The following is a 23797-nucleotide window of genomic DNA, read 5'->3' as shown; positions in this document are numbered from 1 at the left end:
TTAGCACGTCAGTTACAAACATTTCAGAAGCAGTTCGAGAGGGGACCCGGTTCAGAGAGTGTAGTACACAGTCAGAATCATGTCTCTCGTAGTTGGAGACGTGACCCGGTTCACAGAGTGTAGAACCAATGTTAGAAACATGTCTGTAGTAGTTTGAGTGTTTTCCCGGTTCACAGAGTGTAGTTCGTCAGTTAGAAACATTACTGTAGTAGTTCGACAGGTGAACTGGTTCAAAGAGTGTAGTACCTCAGTTACAAATATTTCAGAAGTAGTTCGAGAGGGGAACCGGTTCAGAGAGTGTAGTACCACAGTCAGAATCTTGTCTGTAGTAGTTCGAGACGTGATCCGGTTCACAGAGTGTAGTGCCACAGTTAGAAACATGTCTGTAGTCGTTCGAGAGGTGACCCGGTTCACAGAGTGTAGTCTCAGAGTTAGAAACATGTCTCTAGTAGTTCACGAGGTGACCCCTTCACAGAGTGCAGTACCACGGCTAGAAACATGTCTGAAGCAGCTGGAGAGGTGACCCGGTTCACAGAGTGTTGTCTCAGAGTTAGAAACATGTCTCTAGTAGTTCACTAGGTGACCCGGTTCACAAAGTGTAGTACCGCAGTTAGAAACATGTCTGTAGTAGTTCGTCAGGTGACCCGGGTTACAGGGTGTAGTACCACAGTTAGGAACAGATTTGTAGTAGTTCGAGTGCTGACCCAGTTCTCAGAGTCTAGCTCCTCAGTTAGAAACATGTCTGTAGTAGTTCGAGAGGTGTTCCGGTTCACAGAGTGTAGTACCACAGTTAGAAACATGTCTGTAGCAGCTCGAGACGTGACCCTGTTCACAGAGTGTAGTTCCTCAGTTAGAAACATTTCTGTAGTAGTTCGAGAGGTAACCTGATTCACAGAGTGTTGTACCACAGTTAGAAACATGTCTGTAGCAGTTCGACAACTGACCTGGTTCACAGAGTGTAGTACCTCAGTTACAAACATTTCAGAAGTAGTTCGAGAGGGGACCCAGTTCAGAGAGTGTAGTACGACAGTCAGAATCATGTCTCTCGTAGTTGGAGACGTGACCCGGTTCACAGAGTGTAGTTCCTCAGCCACAAACATGGCCATACTAGTTTCAGAGAGGACCCGGTTCACAGAGCGCAGTACCACCGTCAGAAACATGTCTGTCGTAGTTCGAGAGGTGTCTCAGTTCACAGAGTGTAGTACCAGAGTTAGAAACAGGTCTGTAGTAGTTCGAGAGGTGATCTGGTTCACAGAGTGTAGTACCTCAGTTACAAACATTTCAGAAGTAGTTTGAGTGGTGACCCAGTTCTCTGAGCGTATTTCCACAGTTAGAAACATGTCGGAAGTAGTTCGAGAGGTGACCCGGTTCACGGACTGTAGTACCACAGTTAGCAAAATGTCTGTAGTAGTTCGAGACGTGACCCTGTTCTCAGAGTGTAGTTCCTCAGTTAGAAACATTTCTGTAGTAGTTCGAGAGGTGACCCGATGCACAGACTGTTGTACCGCAGTTAGAAACATGGCTGTAGTAGATCGAGAGGTGACCCAGTTCACAGAGTGTAGTACCACAGTTAGGAACATGTCTGTAGTAGTTCGAGAGGTGATCCAGTTCACAGAGTGTAGTACCACAGTTAGGAACATGTCTGTAGTAGTTCGAGAGGTGACCCGGTTCACAGAGTGTAGTACCACAGCTAGGAACATGTCTGCCGTAGTTCGAGAGGTCACCAGGTTCACAGAGTGTAGAACCACAGTCAGAAACGTGTCTGTACTAGTTCGACTGTTGACCCGGGTTACGGAGTGTTGCATCACAGTTAGAGACAGGATTCAAGTAGTTCGAGTGTTTTCCCGGTTCACAGAGTGTAGTTCCTCAGTTAGAAACATGTCTGTAGTAGTTCGACAGGTGACCTGGTTCACAGAGTGTAGTACCTCAGTTACAAACATTTCAGAAGCAGTTCGAGAGGGGACCCAGTTCAGGGAGTGTAGTACCACAGTCAGAATCATGTCTCTCGTAGTTGGAGATGTCACCCGGTTCACAGAGTGTAGTACCACAATTAGAAACATGTCTGTAATTGTTCGAGAGGTGACCCGGTTCACAGAGTGTAGGTCCGCAGTTAGAAATATGTCTGCCGTAGTTCGAGAGGTCACCAGGTTCACAGAGTGTAGGAAACTGTCAGAAACATGTCTGTAGTAATTCCAGACGTGATCTGGTTCACAGAGTGTAGTTCCACACTCAGAATCATGTCTGTAGTAGTTCGAGAGGTCACCAGGTTCACAGAATTTAGTACCACAGTTAGCAACATGTCTGTAGTAGTTCGAGACGTGTCCCGTTCACCTAGTGTGGTACCACAGTTAGAAACATGTCTGTAGTAGTTTGCGAGGTGACCCGGTTCACAGAGTGTAGTAACCTCAGTTAGAAACATGTCTGTAATGGTTCCAGAGGGGACACGGTTCACAGAGTGTAGTACCACTGTTAGAAACATGTCTGTAGTAGTTCGACAGGTGACCCGGGTTACAGGGTGTAGTACCACAGTTAGGAACAGATTCGTAGTAGTTCGAGTGCTGACCCAGTTCTCAGAGTGTAGTTCCTCAGTTAGAAACATATCTGTAGAAGTTCGAGAGGTAACCCGGGTTACAGAGTGTAGTACCACAGTTAAAAACATGTCTGTAGTAGTTCGCGAGGTGACCTGCTTCACAGAGTATTGTACCACAGTCAGAAACACGTCTGTCGTAGTTGGAGACTTGACCAGGTTCACAGAGTGTAGTACCACAGCTAGAAACATGTCTGTAGTAGGTCGAGACGTGACCCTGTTCACAGAGTGTGGTACCACAGTTAGAAACATTTCTGTAGTAGTTCGAGAGGTGACCCGGTTCACAGACTGTTGTACCGCAGTTAGAAACGTGTCTGTAGTAGTTCGAGAGGTGACCCAGTTCACAGAGTGTAGTACCACCGTTAGGAACATGTCTGTAGTAGTTCGCGAGGTGACCCGGTTCACAGAGTGCAGTACCTCAGTTAGAAACACGTCTGTCGTAGTTCGAGACGTGACCCTGTTCTCAGAGTGTAGTTCCTCAGTTAGAAACATTTCTGTAGTAGTTCGAGAGGTGACCTGATTCACAGAGTGTTGTACCGCAGTTAGAAACATGTCTGTAGAAGTTTGAGAGATGACCCGGTTCACAGAGTGTAGGTCCGCGGTTAGAGATATGTCTGCCGTAGTTCGAGAGGTCACCAGGTTCACAGAGTGTAGTACCACAGTCAGAAACCTGTCGGTACTAGTTTGACTGTTAACCCGGGTCACAGAGTGTTTACCACAGTTAGAAACAGGCTTCAAGTAGTTTGAGTGGTTACCCAGATCACAGAGTGTAGTTCCTCTGTTAGAAACATGTCTGTAGTAGTTCGACAGGTGACCTGGTTCACAGAGTGTAGTACCTCAGTTACAAACATTTCAGAAGCAGTTCGAGAGGGGACCCAGTTCAGAGAGTGTAGTACCACTGTCAGAATCATGTCTCTCGTAGTTGGAGATGTGACCCGGTTCACAGAGTGTAGTTCTTCAGCCGCAAACATGGCCATACTAGTTCCAGAGAGGACCCAGTTCACAGACTGCAGTACCACCGTCAGAAATATGTCTGTCGTAGTTCGAGACGTGATCCGGTTCACGGAGTGTAGTTCCTCATTTAGAAACATCTCTGTAGGAGTTCGAGAGGTGACCCGGTTCACAGAGTAGTAGCGTAGTTAGAAACATGTCTGTAGTAGCTCGAGAGGTGACCCAGTTCAGAGAATGTAGTACCACAGTTAGAAACATGTCTGTAGTTGTTCGAGAGGTGACCCGGGTTACAGAGTGTTGTTCCTCAGTTAGAAACATGTCTGTAGTAATTCGAGACGTGATCCGGTTCACGGAGTGTAGTTCCTCATTTAGAAACATGTCTGTAGTTGTTCGAGAGGTGACCCGGGTTACACAGTGTTGTACCTCAGTTAGAAACATGTCTGTAGTATTTTGAGGTGTGACCCGGTTCTCAGAGTGTTGTACCATAGTTAGAAACATGTCTGTAGTAGTTCGAGAGGTGTCTCAGTTCACAGAGTGTCGTACCAGAGTTAGAAACAAGTCTGTAGTAATTCGAGATGTGATTCGGGTTCCATAGATTAGTTCCTCAGTTAGAAACATTTCTGTAGAGTTCGTGAAGTGATCCCGTACACAGAAAGTAGATCCGCAGTTTGAAACATGTTTGTCGTAGTTCCAGAGGTGACCTGGTTCACAGAGTGTGGTACCACAGTTAGGAACATGTCTGTACTAGATCGAGAGGTGACCTGGTTCACAGAGTTTAGTACCACAGTTAGAAATATGTCTGTAGTGGTTCGTGAGGTAACCTGGTCACAGAGGGTAGTTCCTCAGTTAGAAACATGTCTGTCGTAGTTTGAGACATGATCCGGTTCACAGAGTGTAGTTCCTCAGTTAGAAACATTTCTGTAGTAGTTCGAGAGGTGACCCGATTCACAGACTGTTGTACCGCAGTTAGAAACATGTCTGTAGTAGTTCGAGAGGTGACCCGATTCACAGACTGTTGTACCACAGTTAGGAACATGTCTGTAGTAGTTCGAGAGGTAATCAAGTTCACAGAGTGTAGTACCAGAGTTAGGAACATGTCTGTAGTAGTTCGAGAGGTGATCCAGTTAACAGAGTGTAGTACCACAGTTAGGAACATGTCTGTAGTAGTTCGACAGGTGACGTGGTTCACAGAGTTTAGCACGTCAGTTACAAACATTTCAGAAGCAGTTCGAGAGGGGACCCGGTTCAGAGAGTGTAGTACACAGTCAGAATCATGTCTCTCGTAGTTGGAGACGTGACCCGGTTCACAGAGTGTAGAACCAATGTTAGAAACATGTCTGTAGTAGTTTGAGTGTTTTCCCGGTTCACAGAGTGTAGTTCGTCAGTTAGAAACATTACTGTAGTAGTTCGACAGGTGAACTGGTTCAAAGAGTGTAGTACCTCAGTTACAAATATTTCAGAAGTAGTTCGAGAGGGGAACCGGTTCAGAGAGTGTAGTACCACAGTCAGAATCTTGTCTGTAGTAGTTCACGAGGTGACCCCTTCACAGAGTGCAGTACCACAGCTAGAAACATGTCTGAAGCAGCTGGAGAGGTGACCCGGTTCACAGAGTGTTGTCTCAGAGTTAGAAACATGTCTCTAGTAGTTCACTAGGTGACCCGGTTCACAAAGTGTAGTACCTCAGTTCGAAACAAGTCTGTAGTAGCTCGAGACGTGACCCGGTTCACAGAGTGTAGTACCGCAGTTAGAAACATGTCTGTAGTAGTTCGTCAGGTGACCCGGGTTACAGGGTGTAGTACCACAGTTAGGAACAGATTTGTAGTAGTTCGAGTGCTGACCCAGTTCTCAGAGTCTAGCTCCTCAGTTAGAAACATGTCTGTAGTAGTTCGAGAGGTGTTCCGGTTCACAGAGTGTAGTACCACAGTTAGAAACATGTCTGTAGCAGCTCGAGACGTGACCCTGTTCACAGAGTGTAGTTCCTCAGTTAGAAACATTTCTGTAGTAGTTCGAGAGGTAACCTGATTCACAGAGTGTTGTACCACAGTTAGAAACATGTCTGTAGCAGTTCGACAACTGACCTGGTTCACAGAGTGTAGTACCTCAGTTACAAACATTTCAGAAGTAGTTCGAGAGGGGACCCAGTTCAGAGAGTGTAGTACGACAGTCAGAATCATGTCTCTCGTAGTTGGAGACGTGACCCGGTTCACAGAGTGTAGTTCCTCAGCCACAAACATGGCCATACTAGTTTCAGAGAGGACCCGGTTCACAGAGCGCAGTACCACCGTCAGAAACATGTCTGTCGTAGTTCGAGAGGTGTCTCAGTTCACAGAGTGTAGTACCAGAGTTAGAAACAGGTCTGTAGTAGTTCGAGAGGTGATCTGGTTCACAGAGTGTAGTACCTCAGTTACAAACATTTCAGAAGTAGTTTGAGTGGTGACCCAGTTCTCTGAGCGTATTTCCACAGTTAGAAACATGTCGGAAGTAGTTCGAGAGGTGACCCGGTTCACGGACTGTAGTACCACAGTTAGCAAAATGTCTGTAGTAGTTCGAGACGTGACCCTGTTCTCAGAGTGTAGTTCCTCAGTTAGAAACATTTCTGTAGTAGTTCGAGAGGTGACCCGATGCACAGACTGTTGTACCGCAGTTAGAAACATGGCTGTAGTAGATCGAGAGGTGACCCAGTTCACAGAGTGTAGTACCAGAGTTAGAAACATGTCTGTAGTAGTTCAAGAGGTGACCCGGTTCACAGAGTGTAGTACCACAGTTAGGAACATGTCTGTAGTAGTTCGAGAGGTGATCCAGTTAACAGAGTGTAGTACCAGAGTTAGAAACATGTCTGTAGTAGTTCGAGAGGTGACCCAGTTCACAGAGTGTAGTCTCAGAGTTAGAAACATGACTCTAGTAGTTCGCGAGGTGACCCGGTTCACAGAGTGTGGTACCACACTTAGGAACATGTCTCTAGTAGTTAGAGAGGTGACCCGGTTCACAGAGTGCAGTACCTCAGTTAGAAACACGTCTGTAATTGTTCGAGAGGTGACCCGGTTCACAGAGTGTTGTACCGCAGTTAGAAACATGTCTGTAGTAGATTGAGAGGTGACCCGGTTGACAGAGTGTAGGTCCGCAGTGAGAAATATGTCTGCCGTAGTTTGAGAGGTCACCAGGTTCACAGAGTGTAGTACCACAGTCAGAAACATGTCTGTACTAGTTCGACAGTTGACCCGGGTTACGGAGTGTTGTACCACAGTTAGAAACAGGATTCATGTAGTTCGAGTGTTTTCCCGGTTCACAGAGTGTAGTTCCTCAGTTAGAAACATTTCAGAAGTAGTTCGAGAGGGGACCCAGTTCACAGTGTGTAGTACCACAGTCAGAAACATGTCTCTCGTAGTTGGAGACTTGACCAGGTTCACAGAGTGTAGTACCACTGTTAGCAACATGTCTGTAGTAGTTCGAGACGTGTCCCATTCACAGAGTGTGGTACCACAGTTAGGAACATGTCTGTAGTAGTTCGAGAGTGGACACGGTTCACAGAGTGCAGTACCACAGTTAGAAACGTGTCTGTAGTAGTTCGCGAGGTGACCTGGTTCACAGAGTGTAGTACTTCAGCTAGAAACATGTCTGAAGTAGCTCGAGAGGTGACCCGTTCAGAGAGTATTGTCTCAGAGTTAGAAACATGTCTCTAGTAGTTCGTGAGGTGACCCCGTTCACAGAGTGTAGTACCTCAGTTAGAAACATGTCTCTAGTAGTTCGTGAGGTGACCCCGTTCACAGAGTGTAGTACCTCAGTTAGAAACATGTCTGTAGTAGTTCGAGAGGTGACCCAGTTCACAGAGTGTAGTACCACAGTTAGGAACATGTCTGTAGTAGTTCGAGAGGTGATCCAGTTCACAGAGTGTAGTACCACAGTTAGGAACATGTCTGTAGTAGTTCGAGAGGTGACCCGGTTCACAGAGTGTAGTACCACAGTTAGGAACATGTCTGTAGTAGTTCGAGAGGTGTCTCAGTTCACAGAGTGTCGTACCAGAGTTAGAAACAAGTCTGTAGTAATTCGAGATGTGATTCGGGTTCCATAGATTAGTTCCTCAGTTAGAAACATTTCTGTAGAGTTCGTGAAGTGATCCCGTATACAGAAAGTAGATCCGCAGTTTGAAACATGTTTGTCGTAGTTCCAGAGGTGACCTGGTTCACAGAGTGTGGTACCACAGTTAGGAACATGTCTGTACTAGATCCAGAGGTGACCTGGTTCACAGAGTTTAGTACCACAGTTAGAAATATGTCTGTAGTGGTTCGTGAGGTAACCTGGTTCACAGAGGGTAGTTCCTCAGTTAGAAACATGTCTGTCGTAGTTTGAGACATGATCCGGTTCACAGAGTGTAGTTCCTCAGTTAGAAACATTTCTGTAGTAGTTCGAGAGGTGACCCGATTCACAGACTGTTGTACCGCAGTTAGAAACATGTCTGTAGTAGTTCGAGAGGTAATCAAGTTCACAGAGTGTAGTACCACAGTTAGGAACATGTCTGTAGTAGTTCGAGAGGTGATCCAGTTAACAGAGTATAGTACCAGAGTTAGAAACATGTCTGTAGTAGTTCGAGAGGTGACCCGGTTCACAGAGTGTAGTACCACAGTTAGGAACATGTCTGTAGTAGTTCGACAGGTGACGTGGTTCACAGAGTTTAGCACGTCAGTTACAAACATTTCAGAAGCAGTTCGAGAGGGGACCCGGTTCAGAGAGTGTAGTACACAGTCAGAATCATGTCTCTCGTAGTTGGAGACGTGACCCGGTTCACAGAGTGTAGAACCAATGTTAGAAACATGTCTGTAGTAGTTTGAGTGTTTTCCCGGTTCACAGAGTGTAGTTCGTCAGTTAGAAACATTACTGTAGTAGTTCGACAGGTGAACTGGTTCAAAGAGTGTAGTACCTCAGTTACAAATATTTCAGAAGTAGTTCGAGAGGGGAACCGGTTCAGAGAGTGTAGTACCACAGTCAGAATCTTGTCTGTAGTAGTTCGAGACGTGATCCGGTTCACAGAGTGTAGTGCCACAGTTAGAAACATGTCTGTAGTCGTTCGAGAGGTGACCCGGTTCACAGAGTGTAGTCTCAGAGTTAGAAACATGTCTCTAGTAGTTCACGAGGTGACCCCTTCACAGAGTGCAGTACCACGGCTAGAAACATGTCTGAAGCAGCTGGAGAGGTGACCCGGTTCACAGAGTGTTGTCTCAGAGTTAGAAACATGTCTCTAGTAGTTCACTAGGTGACCCGGTTCACAAAGTGTAGTACCTCAGTTCGAAACAAGTCTGTAGTAGCTCGAGACGTGACCCGGTTCACAGAGTGTAGTACCGCAGTTAGAAACATGTCTGTAGTAGTTCGTCAGGTGACCCGGGTTACAGGGTGTAGTACCACAGTTAGGAACAGATTTGTAGTAGTTCGAGTGCTGACCCAGTTCTCAGAGTCTAGCTCCTCAGTTAGAAACATGTCTGTAGTAGTTCGAGAGGTGTTCCGGTTCACAGAGTGTAGTACCACAGTTAGAAACATGTCTGTAGCAGCTCGAGACGTGACCCTGTTCACAGAGTGTAGTTCCTCAGTTAGAAACATTTCTGTAGTAGTTCGAGAGGTAACCTGATTCACAGAGTGTTGTACCACAGTTAGAAACATGTCTGTAGCAGTTCGACAACTGACCTGGTTCACAGAGTGTAGTACCTCAGTTACAAACATTTCAGAAGTAGTTCGAGAGGGGACCCAGTTCAGAGAGTGTAGTACGACAGTCAGAATCATGTCTCTCGTAGTTGGAGACGTGACCCGGTTCACAGAGTGTAGTTCCTCAGCCACAAACATGGCCATACTAGTTTCAGAGAGGACCCGGTTCACAGAGCGCAGTACCACCGTCAGAAACATGTCTGTCGTAGTTCGAGAGGTGTCTCAGTTCACAGAGTGTAGTACCAGAGTTAGAAACAGGTCTGTAGTAGTTCGAGAGGTGATCTGGTTCACAGAGTGTAGTACCTCAGTTACAAACATTTCAGAAGTAGTTTGAGTGGTGACCCAGTTCTCTGAGCGTATTTCCACAGTTAGAAACATGTCGGAAGTAGTTCGAGAGGTGACCCGGTTCACGGACTGTAGTACCACAGTTAGCAAAATGTCTGTAGTAGTTCGAGACGTGACCCTGTTCTCAGAGTGTAGTTCCTCAGTTAGAAACATTTCTGTAGTAGTTCGAGAGGTGACCCGATGCACAGACTGTTGTACCGCAGTTAGAAACATGGCTGTAGTAGATCGAGAGGTGACCCAGTTCACAGAGTGTAGTACCACAGTTAGGAACATGTCTGTAGTAGTTCGAGAGGTGATCCAGTTCACAGAGTGTAGTACCACAGTTAGGAACATGTCTGTAGTAGTTCGAGAGGTGACCCGGTTCACAGAGTGTAGTACCACAGCTAGGAACATGTCTGCCGTAGTTCGAGAGGTCACCAGGTTCACAGAGTGTAGAACCACAGTCAGAAACGTGTCTGTACTAGTTCGACTGTTGACCCGGGTTACGGAGTGTTGCATCACAGTTAGAGACAGGATTCAAGTAGTTCGAGTGTTTTCCCGGTTCACAGAGTGTAGTTCCTCAGTTAGAAACATGTCTGTAGTAGTTCGACAGGTGACCTGGTTCACAGAGTGTAGTACCTCAGTTACAAACATTTCAGAAGCAGTTCGAGAGGGGACCCAGTTCAGGGAGTGTAGTACCACAGTCAGAATCATGTCTCTCGTAGTTGGAGATGTCACCCGGTTCACAGAGTGTAGTACCACAATTAGAAACATGTCTGTAATTGTTCGAGAGGTGACCCGGTTCACAGAGTGTAGGTCCGCAGTTAGAAATATGTCTGCCGTAGTTCGAGAGGTCACCAGGTTCACAGAGTGTAGGAAACTGTCAGAAACATGTCTGTAGTAATTCCAGACGTGATCTGGTTCACAGAGTGTAGTTCCACACTCAGAATCATGTCTGTAGTAGTTCGAGAGGTCACCAGGTTCACAGAATTTAGTACCACAGTTAGCAACATGTCTGTAGTAGTTCGAGACGTGTCCCGTTCACCTAGTGTGGTACCACAGTTAGAAACATGTCTGTAGTAGTTTGCGAGGTGACCCGGTTCACAGAGTGTAGTAACCTCAGTTAGAAACATGTCTGTAATGGTTCCAGAGGGGACACGGTTCACAGAGTGTAGTACCACTGTTAGAAACATGTCTGTAGTAGTTCGACAGGTGACCCGGGTTACAGGGTGTAGTACCACAGTTAGGAACAGATTCGTAGTAGTTCGAGTGCTGACCCAGTTCTCAGAGTGTAGTTCCTCAGTTAGAAACATATCTGTAGAAGTTCGAGAGGTAACCCGGGTTACAGAGTGTAGTACCACAGTTAAAAACATGTCTGTAGTAGTTCGCGAGGTGACCTGCTTCACAGAGTATTGTACCACAGTCAGAAACACGTCTGTCGTAGTTGGAGACTTGACCAGGTTCACAGAGTGTAGTACCACAGCTAGAAACATGTCTGTAGTAGGTCGAGACGTGACCCTGTTCACAGAGTGTGGTACCACAGTTAGAAACATTTCTGTAGTAGTTCGAGAGGTGACCCGGTTCACAGACTGTTGTACCGCAGTTAGAAACGTGTCTGTAGTAGTTCGAGAGGTGACCCAGTTCACAGAGTGTAGTACCACCGTTAGGAACATGTCTGTAGTAGTTCGCGAGGTGACCCGGTTCACAGAGTGCAGTACCTCAGTTAGAAACACGTCTGTCGTAGTTCGAGACGTGACCCTGTTCTCAGAGTGTAGTTCCTCAGTTAGAAACATTTCTGTAGTAGTTCGAGAGGTGACCTGATTCACAGAGTGTTGTACCGCAGTTAGAAACATGTCTGTAGAAGTTTGAGAGATGACCCGGTTCACAGAGTGTAGGTCCGCGGTTAGAGATATGTCTGCCGTAGTTCGAGAGGTCACCAGGTTCACAGAGTGTAGTACCACAGTCAGAAACCTGTCGGTACTAGTTTGACTGTTAACCCGGGTCACAGAGTGTTTACCACAGTTAGAAACAGGCTTCAAGTAGTTTGAGTGGTTACCCAGATCACAGAGTGTAGTTCCTCTGTTAGAAACATGTCTGTAGTAGTTCGACAGGTGACCTGGTTCACAGAGTGTAGTACCTCAGTTACAAACATTTCAGAAGCAGTTCGAGAGGGGACCCAGTTCAGAGAGTGTAGTACCACTGTCAGAATCATGTCTCTCGTAGTTGGAGATGTGACCCGGTTCACAGAGTGTAGTTCTTCAGCCGCAAACATGGCCATACTAGTTCCAGAGAGGACCCAGTTCACAGACTGCAGTACCACCGTCAGAAATATGTCTGTCGTAGTTCGAGACGTGATCCGGTTCACGGAGTGTAGTTCCTCATTTAGAAACATCTCTGTAGGAGTTCGAGAGGTGACCCGGTTCACAGAGTAGTAGCGTAGTTAGAAACATGTCTGTAGTAGCTCGAGAGGTGACCCAGTTCAGAGAATGTAGTACCACAGTTAGAAACATGTCTGTAGTTGTTCGAGAGGTGACCCGGGTTACAGAGTGTTGTTCCTCAGTTAGAAACATGTCTGTAGTAATTCGAGACGTGATCCGGTTCACGGAGTGTAGTTCCTCATTTAGAAACATGTCTGTAGTTGTTCGAGAGGTGACCCGGGTTACACAGTGTTGTACCTCAGTTAGAAACATGTCTGTAGTATTTTGAGGTGTGACCCGGTTCTCAGAGTGTTGTACCATAGTTAGAAACATGTCTGTAGTAGTTCGAGAGGTGTCTCAGTTCACAGAGTGTCGTACCAGAGTTAGAAACAAGTCTGTAGTAATTCGAGATGTGATTCGGGTTCCATAGATTAGTTCCTCAGTTAGAAACATTTCTGTAGAGTTCGTGAAGTGATCCCGTACACAGAAAGTAGATCCGCAGTTTGAAACATGTTTGTCGTAGTTCCAGAGGTGACCTGGTTCACAGAGTGTGGTACCACAGTTAGGAACATGTCTGTACTAGATCGAGAGGTGACCTGGTTCACAGAGTTTAGTACCACAGTTAGAAATATGTCTGTAGTGGTTCGTGAGGTAACCTGGTCACAGAGGGTAGTTCCTCAGTTAGAAACATGTCTGTCGTAGTTTGAGACATGATCCGGTTCACAGAGTGTAGTTCCTCAGTTAGAAACATTTCTGTAGTAGTTCGAGAGGTGACCCGATTCACAGACTGTTGTACCGCAGTTAGAAACATGTCTGTAGTAGTTCGAGAGGTGACCCGATTCACAGACTGTTGTACCACAGTTAGGAACATGTCTGTAGTAGTTCGAGAGGTAATCAAGTTCACAGAGTGTAGTACCAGAGTTAGGAACATGTCTGTAGTAGTTCGAGAGGTGATCCAGTTAACAGAGTGTAGTACCACAGTTAGGAACATGTCTGTAGTAGTTCGACAGGTGACGTGGTTCACAGAGTTTAGCACGTCAGTTACAAACATTTCAGAAGCAGTTCGAGAGGGGACCCGGTTCAGAGAGTGTAGTACACAGTCAGAATCATGTCTCTCGTAGTTGGAGACGTGACCCGGTTCACAGAGTGTAGAACCAATGTTAGAAACATGTCTGTAGTAGTTTGAGTGTTTTCCCGGTTCACAGAGTGTAGTTCGTCAGTTAGAAACATTACTGTAGTAGTTCGACAGGTGAACTGGTTCAAAGAGTGTAGTACCTCAGTTACAAATATTTCAGAAGTAGTTCGAGAGGGGAACCGGTTCAGAGAGTGTAGTACCACAGTCAGAATCTTGTCTGTAGTAGTTCACGAGGTGACCCCTTCACAGAGTGCAGTACCACAGCTAGAAACATGTCTGAAGCAGCTGGAGAGGTGACCCGGTTCACAGAGTGTTGTCTCAGAGTTAGAAACATGTCTCTAGTAGTTCACTAGGTGACCCGGTTCACAAAGTGTAGTACCTCAGTTCGAAACAAGTCTGTAGTAGCTCGAGACGTGACCCGGTTCACAGAGTGTAGTACCGCAGTTAGAAACATGTCTGTAGTAGTTCGTCAGGTGACCCGGGTTACAGGGTGTAGTACCACAGTTAGGAACAGATTTGTAGTAGTTCGAGTGCTGACCCAGTTCTCAGAGTCTAGCTCCTCAGTTAGAAACATGTCTGTAGTAGTTCGAGAGGTGTTCCGGTTCACAGAGTGTAGTACCACAGTTAGAAACATGTCTGTAGCAGCTCGAGACGTGACCCTGTTCACAGAGTGTAGTTCCTCAGTTAGAAACATTTCTGTAGTAGTTCGAGAGGTAACCTGATTCACAGAGTGTTGTACCACAGTTAGAAACATGTCTGTAGCAGTTCGACAACTGACCTGGTTCACAGAGTGTAGTACCTCAGTTACAAACATTTCAGAAGTAGTTCGAGAGGGGACCCAGTTCAGAGAGTGTAGTACGACAGTCAGAATCATGTCTCTCGTAGTTGGAGACGTGACCCGGTTCACAGAGTGTAGTTCCTCAGCCACAAACATGGCCATACTAGTTTCAGAGAGGACCCGGTTCACAGAGCGCAGTACCACCGTCAGAAACATGTCTGTCGTAGTTCGAGAGGTGTCTCAGTTCACAGAGTGTAGTACCAGAGTTAGAAACAGGTCTGTAGTAGTTCGAGAGGTGATCTGGTTCACAGAGTGTAGTACCTCAGTTACAAACATTTCAGAAGTAGTTTGAGTGGTGACCCAGTTCTCTGAGCGTATTTCCACAGTTAGAAACATGTCGGAAGTAGTTCGAGAGGTGACCCGGTTCACGGACTGTAGTACCACAGTTAGCAAAATGTCTGTAGTAGTTCGAGACGTGACCCTGTTCTCAGAGTGTAGTTCCTCAGTTAGAAACATTTCTGTAGTAGTTCGAGAGGTGACCCGATGCACAGACTGTTGTACCGCAGTTAGAAACATGGCTGTAGTAGATCGAGAGGTGACCCAGTTCACAGAGTGTAGTACCAGAGTTAGAAACATGTCTGTAGTAGTTCAAGAGGTGACCCGGTTCACAGAGTGTAGTACCACAGTTAGGAACATGTCTGTAGTAGTTCGAGAGGTGATCCAGTTAACAGAGTGTAGTACCAGAGTTAGAAACATGTCTGTAGTAGTTCGAGAGGTGACCCAGTTCACAGAGTGTAGTCTCAGAGTTAGAAACATGACTCTAGTAGTTCGCGAGGTGACCCGGTTCACAGAGTGTGGTACCACACTTAGGAACATGTCTCTAGTAGTTAGAGAGGTGACCCGGTTCACAGAGTGCAGTACCTCAGTTAGAAACACGTCTGTAATTGTTCGAGAGGTGACCCGGTTCACAGAGTGTTGTACCGCAGTTAGAAACATGTCTGTAGTAGATTGAGAGGTGACCCGGTTGACAGAGTGTAGGTCCGCAGTGAGAAATATGTCTGCCGTAGTTTGAGAGGTCACCAGGTTCACAGAGTGTAGTACCACAGTCAGAAACCTGTCGGTACTAGTTTGACTGTTAACCCGGGTCACAGAGTGTTTACCACAGTTAGAAACAGGCTTCAAGTAGTTTGAGTGGTTACCCAGATCACAGAGTGTAGTTCCTCTGTTAGAAACATGTCTGTAGTAGTTCGACAGGTGACCTGGTTCACAGAGTGTAGTACCTCAGTTACAAACATTTCAGAAGCAGTTCGAGAGGGGACCCAGTTCAGAGAGTGTAGTACCACTGTCAGAATCATGTCTCTCGTAGTTGGAGATGTGACCCGGTTCACAGAGTGTAGTTCTTCAGCCGCAAACATGGCCATACTAGTTCCAGAGAGGACCCAGTTCACAGACTGCAGTACCACCGTCAGAAATATGTCTGTCGTAGTTCGAGACGTGATCCGGTTCACGGAGTGTAGTTCCTCATTTAGAAACATCTCTGTAGGAGTTCGAGAGGTGACCCGGTTCACAGAGTAGTAGCGTAGTTAGAAACATGTCTGTAGTAGCTCGAGAGGTGACCCAGTTCAGAGAATGTAGTACCACAGTTAGAAACATGTCTGTAGTTGTTCGAGAGGTGACCCGGGTTACAGAGTGTTGTTCCTCAGTTAGAAACATGTCTGTAGTAATTCGAGACGTGATCCGGTTCACGGAGTGTAGTTCCTCATTTAGAAACATGTCTGTAGTTGTTCGAGAGGTGACCCGGGTTACACAGTGTTGTACCTCAGTTAGAAACATGTCTGTAGTATTTTGAGGTGTGACCCGGTTCTCAGAGTGTTGTACCATAGTTAGAAACATGTCTGTAGTAGTTCGAGAGGTGTCTCAGTTCACAGAGTGTCGTACCAGAGTTAGAAACAAGTCTGTAGTAATTCGAGATGTGATTCGGGTTCCATAGATTAGTTCCTCAGTTAGAAACATTTCTGTAGAGTTCGTGAAGTGATCCCGTACACAGAAAGTAGATCCGCAGTTTGAAACATGTTTGTCGTAGTTCCAGAGGTGACCTGGTTCACAGAGTGTGGTACCACAGTTAGGAACATGTCTGTACTAGATCGAGAGGTGACCTGGTTCACAGAGTTTAGTACCACAGTTAGAAATATGTCTGTGGTGGTTCGTGAGGTAACCTGGTTCACAGAGGGTAGTTCCTCAGTTAGAAACATGTCTGTCGTAGTTTGAGACATGATCCGGTTCACAGAGTGTAGTTCCTCAGTTAGAAACATTTCTGTAGTAGTTCGAGAGGTGACCCGATTCACAGACTGTTGTACCGCAGTTAGAAACATGTCTGTAGTAGTTCGAGAGGTGACCCGATTCACAGACTGTTGTACCACAGTTAGGAACATGTCTGTAGTAGTTCGAGAGGTAATCAAGTTCACAGAGTGTAGTACCAGAGTTAGGAACATGTCTGTAGTAGTTCGAGAGGTGATCCAGTTAACAGAGTGTAGTACCACAGTTAGGAACATGTCTGTAGTAGTTCGACAGGTGACGTGGTTCACAGAGTTTAGCACGTCAGTTACAAACATTTCAGAAGCAGTTCGAGAGGGGACCCGGTTCAGAGAGTGTAGTACACAGTCAGAATCATGTCTCTCGTAGTTGGAGACGTGACCCGGTTCACAGAGTGTAGAACCAATGTTAGAAACATGTCTGTAGTAGTTTGAGTGTTTTCCCGGTTCACAGAGTGTAGTTCGTCAGTTAGAAACATTACTGTAGTAGTTCGACAGGTGAACTGGTTCAAAGAGTGTAGTACCTCAGTTACAAATATTTCAGAAGTAGTTCGAGAGGGGAACCGGTTCAGAGAGTGTAGTACCACAGTCAGAATCTTGTCTGTAGTAGTTCACGAGGTGACCCCTTCACAGAGTGCAGTACCACAGCTAGAAACATGTCTGAAGCAGCTGGAGAGGTGACCCGGTTCACAGAGTGTTGTCTCAGAGTTAGAAACATGTCTCTAGTAGTTCACTAGGTGACCCGGTTCACAAAGTGTAGTACCTCAGTTCGAAACAAGTCTGTAGTAGCTCGAGACGTGACCCGGTTCACAGAGTGTAGTACCGCAGTTAGAAACATGTCTGTAGTAGTTTGTCAGGTGACCCGGGTTACAGGGTGTAGTACCACAGTTAGGAACAGATTTGTAGTAGTTCGAGTGCTGACCCAGTTCTCAGAGTCTAGCTCCTCAGTTAGAAACATGTCTGTAGTAGTTCGAGAGGTGTTCCGGTTCACAGAGTGTAGTACCACAGTTAGAAACATGTCTGTAGCAGCTCGAGACGTGACCCTGTTCACAGAGTGTAGTTCCTCAGTTAGAAACATTTCTGTAGTAGTTCGAGAGGTAACCTGATTCACAGAGTGTTGTACCACAGTTAGAAACATGTCTGTAGCAGTTCGACAACTGACCTGGTTCACAGAGTGTAGTACCTCAGTTACAAACATTTCAGAAGTAGTTCGAGAGGGGACCCAGTTCAGAGAGTGTAGTACGACAGTCAGAATCATGTCTCTCGTAGTTGGAGACGTGACCCGGTTCACAGAGTGTAGTTCCTCAGCCACAAACATGGCCATACTAGTTTCAGAGAGGACCCGGTTCACAGAGCGCAGTACCACCGTCAGAAACATGTCTGTCGTAGTTCGAGAGGTGTCTCAGTTCACAGAGTGTAGTACCAGAGTTAGAAACAGGTCTGTAGTAGTTCGAGAGGTGATCTGGTTCACAGAGTGTAGTACCTCAGTTACAAACATTTCAGAAGTAGTTTGAGTGGTGACCCAGTTCTCTGAGCGTATTTCCACAGTTAGAAACATGTCGGAAGTAGTTCGAGAGGTGACCCGGTTCACGGACTGTAGTACCACAGTTAGCAAAATGTCTGTAGTAGTTCGAGACGTGACCCTGTTCTCAGAGTGTAGTTCCTCAGTTAGAAACATTTCTGTAGTAGTTCGAGAGGTGACCCGATGCACAGACTGTTGTACCGCAGTTAGAAACATGGCTGTAGTAGATCGAGAGGTGACCCAGTTCACAGAGTGTAGTACCAGAGTTAGAAACATGTCTGTAGTAGTTCAAGAGGTGACCCGGTTCACAGAGTGTAGTACCACAGTTAGGAACATGTCTGTAGTAGTTCGAGAGGTGATCCAGTTAACAGAGTGTAGTACCAGAGTTAGAAACATGTCTGTAGTAGTTCGAGAGGTGACCCAGTTCACAGAGTGTAGTCTCAGAGTTAGAAACATGACTCTAGTAGTTCGCGAGGTGACCCGGTTCACAGAGTGTGGTACCACACTTAGGAACATGTCTCTAGTAGTTAGAGAGGTGACCCGGTTCACAGAGTGCAGTACCTCAGTTAGAAACACGTCTGTAATTGTTCGAGAGGTGACCCGGTTCACAGAGTGTTGTACCGCAGTTAGAAACATGTCTGTAGTAGATTGAGAGGTGACCCGGTTGACAGAGTGTAGGTCCGCAGTGAGAAATATGTCTGCCGTAGTTTGAGAGGTCACCAGGTTCACAGAGTGTAGTACCACAGTCAGAAACATGTCTGTACTAGTTCGACAGTTGACCCGGGTTACGGAGTGTTGTACCACAGTTAGAAACAGGATTCATGTAGTTCGAGTGTTTTCCCGGTTCACAGAGTGTAGTTCCTCAGTTAGAAACATTTCAGAAGTAGTTCGAGAGGGGACCCAGTTCACAGTGTGTAGTACCACAGTCAGAAACATGTCTCTCGTAGTTGGAGACTTGACCAGGTTCACAGAGTGTAGTACCACTGTTAGCAACATGTCTGTAGTAGTTCGAGACGTGTCCCATTCACAGAGTGTGGTACCACAGTTAGGAACATGTCTGTAGTAGTTCGAGAGTGGACACGGTTCACAGAGTGCAGTACCACAGTTAGAAACGTGTCTGTAGTAGTTCGCGAGGTGACCTGGTTCACAGAGTGTAGTACTTCAGCTAGAAACATGTCTGAAGTAGCTCGAGAGGTGACCCGTTCAGAGAGTATTGTCTCAGAGTTAGAAACATGTCTCTAGTAGTTCGTGAGGTGACCCCGTTCACAGAGTGTAGTACCTCAGTTAGAAACATGTCTGTAATGGTTCGAGAGGCGACCCGGTTCACAGAGTGTAGTACCACTGTTAGAAACATGTCTGTAGTAGTTCGAGTGGTGACCCAGTTCTCAGAGTGTAGTTAATCAGTTAGAAACATTTCTGTAGTAGTTCGAGAGGTGACCTGATTCACAGGGTGTTGTACCGCATTTAGAAACATGTCTGCCGTAGTTCGAGAGGTCACCAGGTTCACAGAGTGTAGTACCACAGTCAGAAACGTGTCTGTACTAGTTTGACAGTTGACCCGGGTCACGGAGTGTTTACCACAGTTAGAAACAGGATTCAAGTACTTCGAGTGGTTATCCAGTTCACAGAGTGTAGTTCCTCAGTTAGAAACATGTCTGTAGTAGTTCGACAGGTGACCTGGTTCACAGAGTGTAGTACCTCATTTACAAACATTTCAGAAGTAGTTCGAGAGGGGACCCAGTTCAGAGAGTGTAGTACGACAGTCAGAATCATGTCTGTAGTAGTTCGAGACGTGATCCGTTTCACAGAGTGTAGTACCACAGTTACGAACACGTCTGTAGTAGTTCGACAGGTGACCCGGGATAAAAAGAGTGTAGTACTTCAGCTAAAAACATGTCTGTAGTAGCTCGAGAGGTGACCAGGTTCACAGAGTATTATACCACAGTCAGAAACATGTCTGTCATAGTTGGAGACTTGACCAGGTTCACAGAGTGTTGTACCACTGTTAGCAATATGTCTGTAGTGGTTCGAGACATGTCCCGTTCACAGAGTGTGGTAACACAGTTAGGAACATGTCTGTAGTAGTTCGAGAGTGGATACAGTTCACAGAGTGCAGTACCACAGTTAGCAACATGTCTGTAGTAGTTCGCGAGGTGACCTGGTTCACAGAGTGTAGTACTTCAGCTAGAAACATGTCTGAAGCAGCTCGACAGGTGACCCGGTTCACAGAGTGTTGTCTCAGAGTTAGAAACATGTCTCTAGTAGTTCGCGAGGTGACCCGGTTCACAGAGTGTAGTACCACTGTTAGAAACATGTCTGTAGTAGTTCGAGAGGTGACCCTGTTCACAGAGTGTAGTACCACTGTTAGAAACATGTCTGTAGTAGTTCGAGAGGTGACCCGGTTCACAGAGTGTAGTTCCTCAGTTAGGAACATTTCTGTAGTAGTTCGAGAGGTAACCTGATTCACAGAGTGTTGTACCACAGTTAGAAACATGTCTGTAGCAGTTCGACAACTGACCTGGTTCACAGAGTGTAGTACCTCAGTTACAAACATTTCAGAAGTAGTTCGAGAGGGGACCCAGTTCAGAGAGTGTAGTACGACAGTCAGAATCATGTCTCTCGTAGTTGGAGACGTGACCCGGTTCACAGAGTGTAGTTCCTCAGCCACAAACATGGCCATACTAGTTTCAGAGAGGACCCGGTTCACAGAGCGCAGTACCACCGTCAGAAACATGTCTGTCGTAGTTCGAGAGGTGTCTCAGTTCACAGAGTGTAGTACCAGAGTTAGAAACAGGTCTGTAGTAGTTCGAGAGGTGATCTGGTTCACAGAGTGTAGTACCTCAGTTACAAACATTTCAGAAGTAGTTTGAGTGGTGACCCAGTTCTCTGAGCGTATTTCCACAGTTAGAAACATGTCGGAAGTAGTTCGAGAGGTGACCCGGTTCACGGACTGTAGTACCACAGTTAGCAAAATGTCTGTAGTAGTTCGAGACGTGACCCTGTTCTCAGAGTGTAGTTCCTCAGTTAGAAACATTTCTGTAGTAGTTCGAGAGGTGACCCGATGCACAGACTGTTGTACCGCAGTTAGAAACATGGCTGTAGTAGATCGAGAGGTGACCCAGTTCACAGAGTGTAGTACCAGAGTTAGAAACATGTCTGTAGTAGTTCAAGAGGTGACCCGGTTCACAGAGTGTAGTACCACAGTTAGGAACATGTCTGTAGTAGTTCGAGAGGTGATCCAGTTAACAGAGTGTAGTACCAGAGTTAGAAACATGTCTGTAGTAGTTCGAGAGGTGACCCAGTTCACAGAGTGTAGTCTCAGAGTTAGAAACATGACTCTAGTAGTTCGCGAGGTGACCCGGTTCACAGAGTGTGGTACCACACTTAGGAACATGTCTCTAGTAGTTAGAGAGGTGACCCGGTTCACAGAGTGCAGTACCTCAGTTAGAAACACGTCTGTAATTGTTCGAGAGGTGACCCGGTTCACAGAGTGTTGTACCGCAGTTAGAAACATGTCTGTAGTAGATTGAGAGGTGACCCGGTTGACAGAGTGTAGGTCCGCAGTGAGAAATATGTCTGCCGTAGTTTGAGAGGTCACCAGGTTCACAGAGTGTAGTACCACAGTCAGAAACCTGTCGGTACTAGTTTGACTGTTAACCCGGGTCACAGAGTGTTTACCACAGTTAGAAACAGGCTTCAAGTAGTTTGAGTGGTTACCCAGATCACAGAGTGTAGTTCCTCTGTTAGAAACATGTCTGTAGTAGTTCGACAGGTGACCTGGTTCACAGAGTGTAGTACCTCAGTTACAAACATTTCAGAAGCAGTTCGAGAGGGGACCCAGTTCAGAGAGTGTAGTACCACTGTCAGAATCATGTCTCTCGTAGTTGGAGATGTGACCCGGTTCACAGAGTGTAGTTCTTCAGCCGCAAACATGGCCATACTAGTTCCAGAGAGGACCCAGTTCACAGACTGCAGTACCACCGTCAGAAATATGTCTGTCGTAGTTCGAGACGTGATCCGGTTCACGGAGTGTAGTTCCTCATTTAGAAACATCTCTGTAGGAGTTCGAGAGGTGACCCGGTTCACAGAGTAGTAGCGTAGTTAGAAACATGTCTGTAGTAGCTCGAGAGGTGACCCAGTTCAGAGAATGTAGTACCACAGTTAGAAACATGTCTGTAGTTGTTCGAGAGGTGACCCGGGTTACAGAGTGTTGTTCCTCAGTTAGAAACATGTCTGTAGTAATTCGAGACGTGATCCGGTTCACGGAGTGTAGTTCCTCATTTAGAAACATGTCTGTAGTTGTTCGAGAGGTGACCCGGGTTACACAGTGTTGTACCTCAGTTAGAAACATGTCTGTAGTATTTTGAGGTGTGACCCGGTTCTCAGAGTGTTGTACCATAGTTAGAAACATGTCTGTAGTAGTTCGAGAGGTGTCTCAGTTCACAGAGTGTCGTACCAGAGTTAGAAACAAGTCTGTAGTAATTCGAGATGTGATTCGGGTTCCATAGATTAGTTCCTCAGTTAGAAACATTTCTGTAGAGTTCGTGAAGTGATCCCGTACACAGAAAGTAGATCCGCAGTTTGAAACATGTTTGTCGTAGTTCCAGAGGTGACCTGGTTCACAGAGTGTGGTACCACAGTTAGGAACATGTCTGTACTAGATCGAGAGGTGACCTGGTTCACAGAGTTTAGTACCACAGTTAGAAATATGTCTGTGGTGGTTCGTGAGGTAACCTGGTTCACAGAGGGTAGTTCCTCAGTTAGAAACATGTCTGTCGTAGTTTGAGACATGATCCGGTTCACAGAGTGTAGTTCCTCAGTTAGAAACATTTCTGTAGTAGTTCGAGAGGTGACCCGATTCACAGACTGTTGTACCGCAGTTAGAAACATGTCTGTAGTAGTTCGAGAGGTGACCCGATTCACAGACTGTTGTACCACAGTTAGGAACATGTCTGTAGTAGTTCGAGAGGTAATCAAGTTCACAGAGTGTAGTACCAGAGTTAGGAACATGTCTGTAGTAGTTCGAGAGGTGATCCAGTTAACAGAGTGTAGTACCACAGTTAGGAACATGTCTGTAGTAGTTCGACAGGTGACGTGGTTCACAGAGTTTAGCACGTCAGTTACAAACATTTCAGAAGCAGTTCGAGAGGGGACCCGGTTCAGAGAGTGTAGTACACAGTCAGAATCATGTCTCTCGTAGTTGGAGACGTGACCCGGTTCACAGAGTGTAGAACCAATGTTAGAAACATGTCTGTAGTAGTTTGAGTGTTTTCCCGGTTCACAGAGTGTAGTTCGTCAGTTAGAAACATTACTGTAGTAGTTCGACAGGTGAACTGGTTCAAAGAGTGTAGTACCTCAGTTACAAATATTTCAGAAGTAGTTCGAGAGGGGAACCGGTTCAGAGAGTGTAGTACCACAGTCAGAATCTTGTCTGTAGTAGTTCACGAGGTGACCCCTTCACAGAGTGCAGTACCACAGCTAGAAACATGTCTGAAGCAGCTGGAGAGGTGACCCGGTTCACAGAGTGTTGTCTCAGAGTTAGAAACATGTCTCTAGTAGTTCACTAGGTGACCCGGTTCACAAAGTGTAGTACCTCAGTTCGAAACAAGTCTGTAGTAGCTCGAGACGTGACCCGGTTCACAGAGTGTAGTACCGCAGTTAGAAACATGTCTGTAGTAGTTTGTCAGGTGACCCGGGTTACAGGGTGTAGTACCACAGTTAGGAACAGATTTGTAGTAGTTCGAGTGCTGACCCAGTTCTCAGAGTCTAGCTCCTCAGTTAGAAACATGTCTGTAGTAGTTCGAGAGGTGTTCCGGTTCACAGAGTGTAGTACCACAGTTAGAAACATGTCTGTAGCAGCTCGAGACGTGACCCTGTTCACAGAGTGTAGTTCCTCAGTTAGAAACATTTCTGTAGTAGTTCGAGAGGTAACCTGATTCACAGAGTGTTGTACCACAGTTAGAAACATGTCTGTAGCAGTTCGACAACTGACCTGGTTCACAGAGTGTAGTACCTCAGTTACAAACATTTCAGAAGTAGTTCGAGAGGGGACCCAGTTCAGAGAGTGTAGTACGACAGTC

Source organism: Mobula birostris, chromosome 22 (genome assembly GCF_030028105.1).
Source record: "Mobula birostris isolate sMobBir1 chromosome 22, sMobBir1.hap1, whole genome shotgun sequence".
Taxonomy (NCBI): Eukaryota; Metazoa; Chordata; class Chondrichthyes; order Myliobatiformes; family Myliobatidae; genus Mobula; species Mobula birostris.
This window is presented reverse-complemented; position numbering follows the sequence as displayed.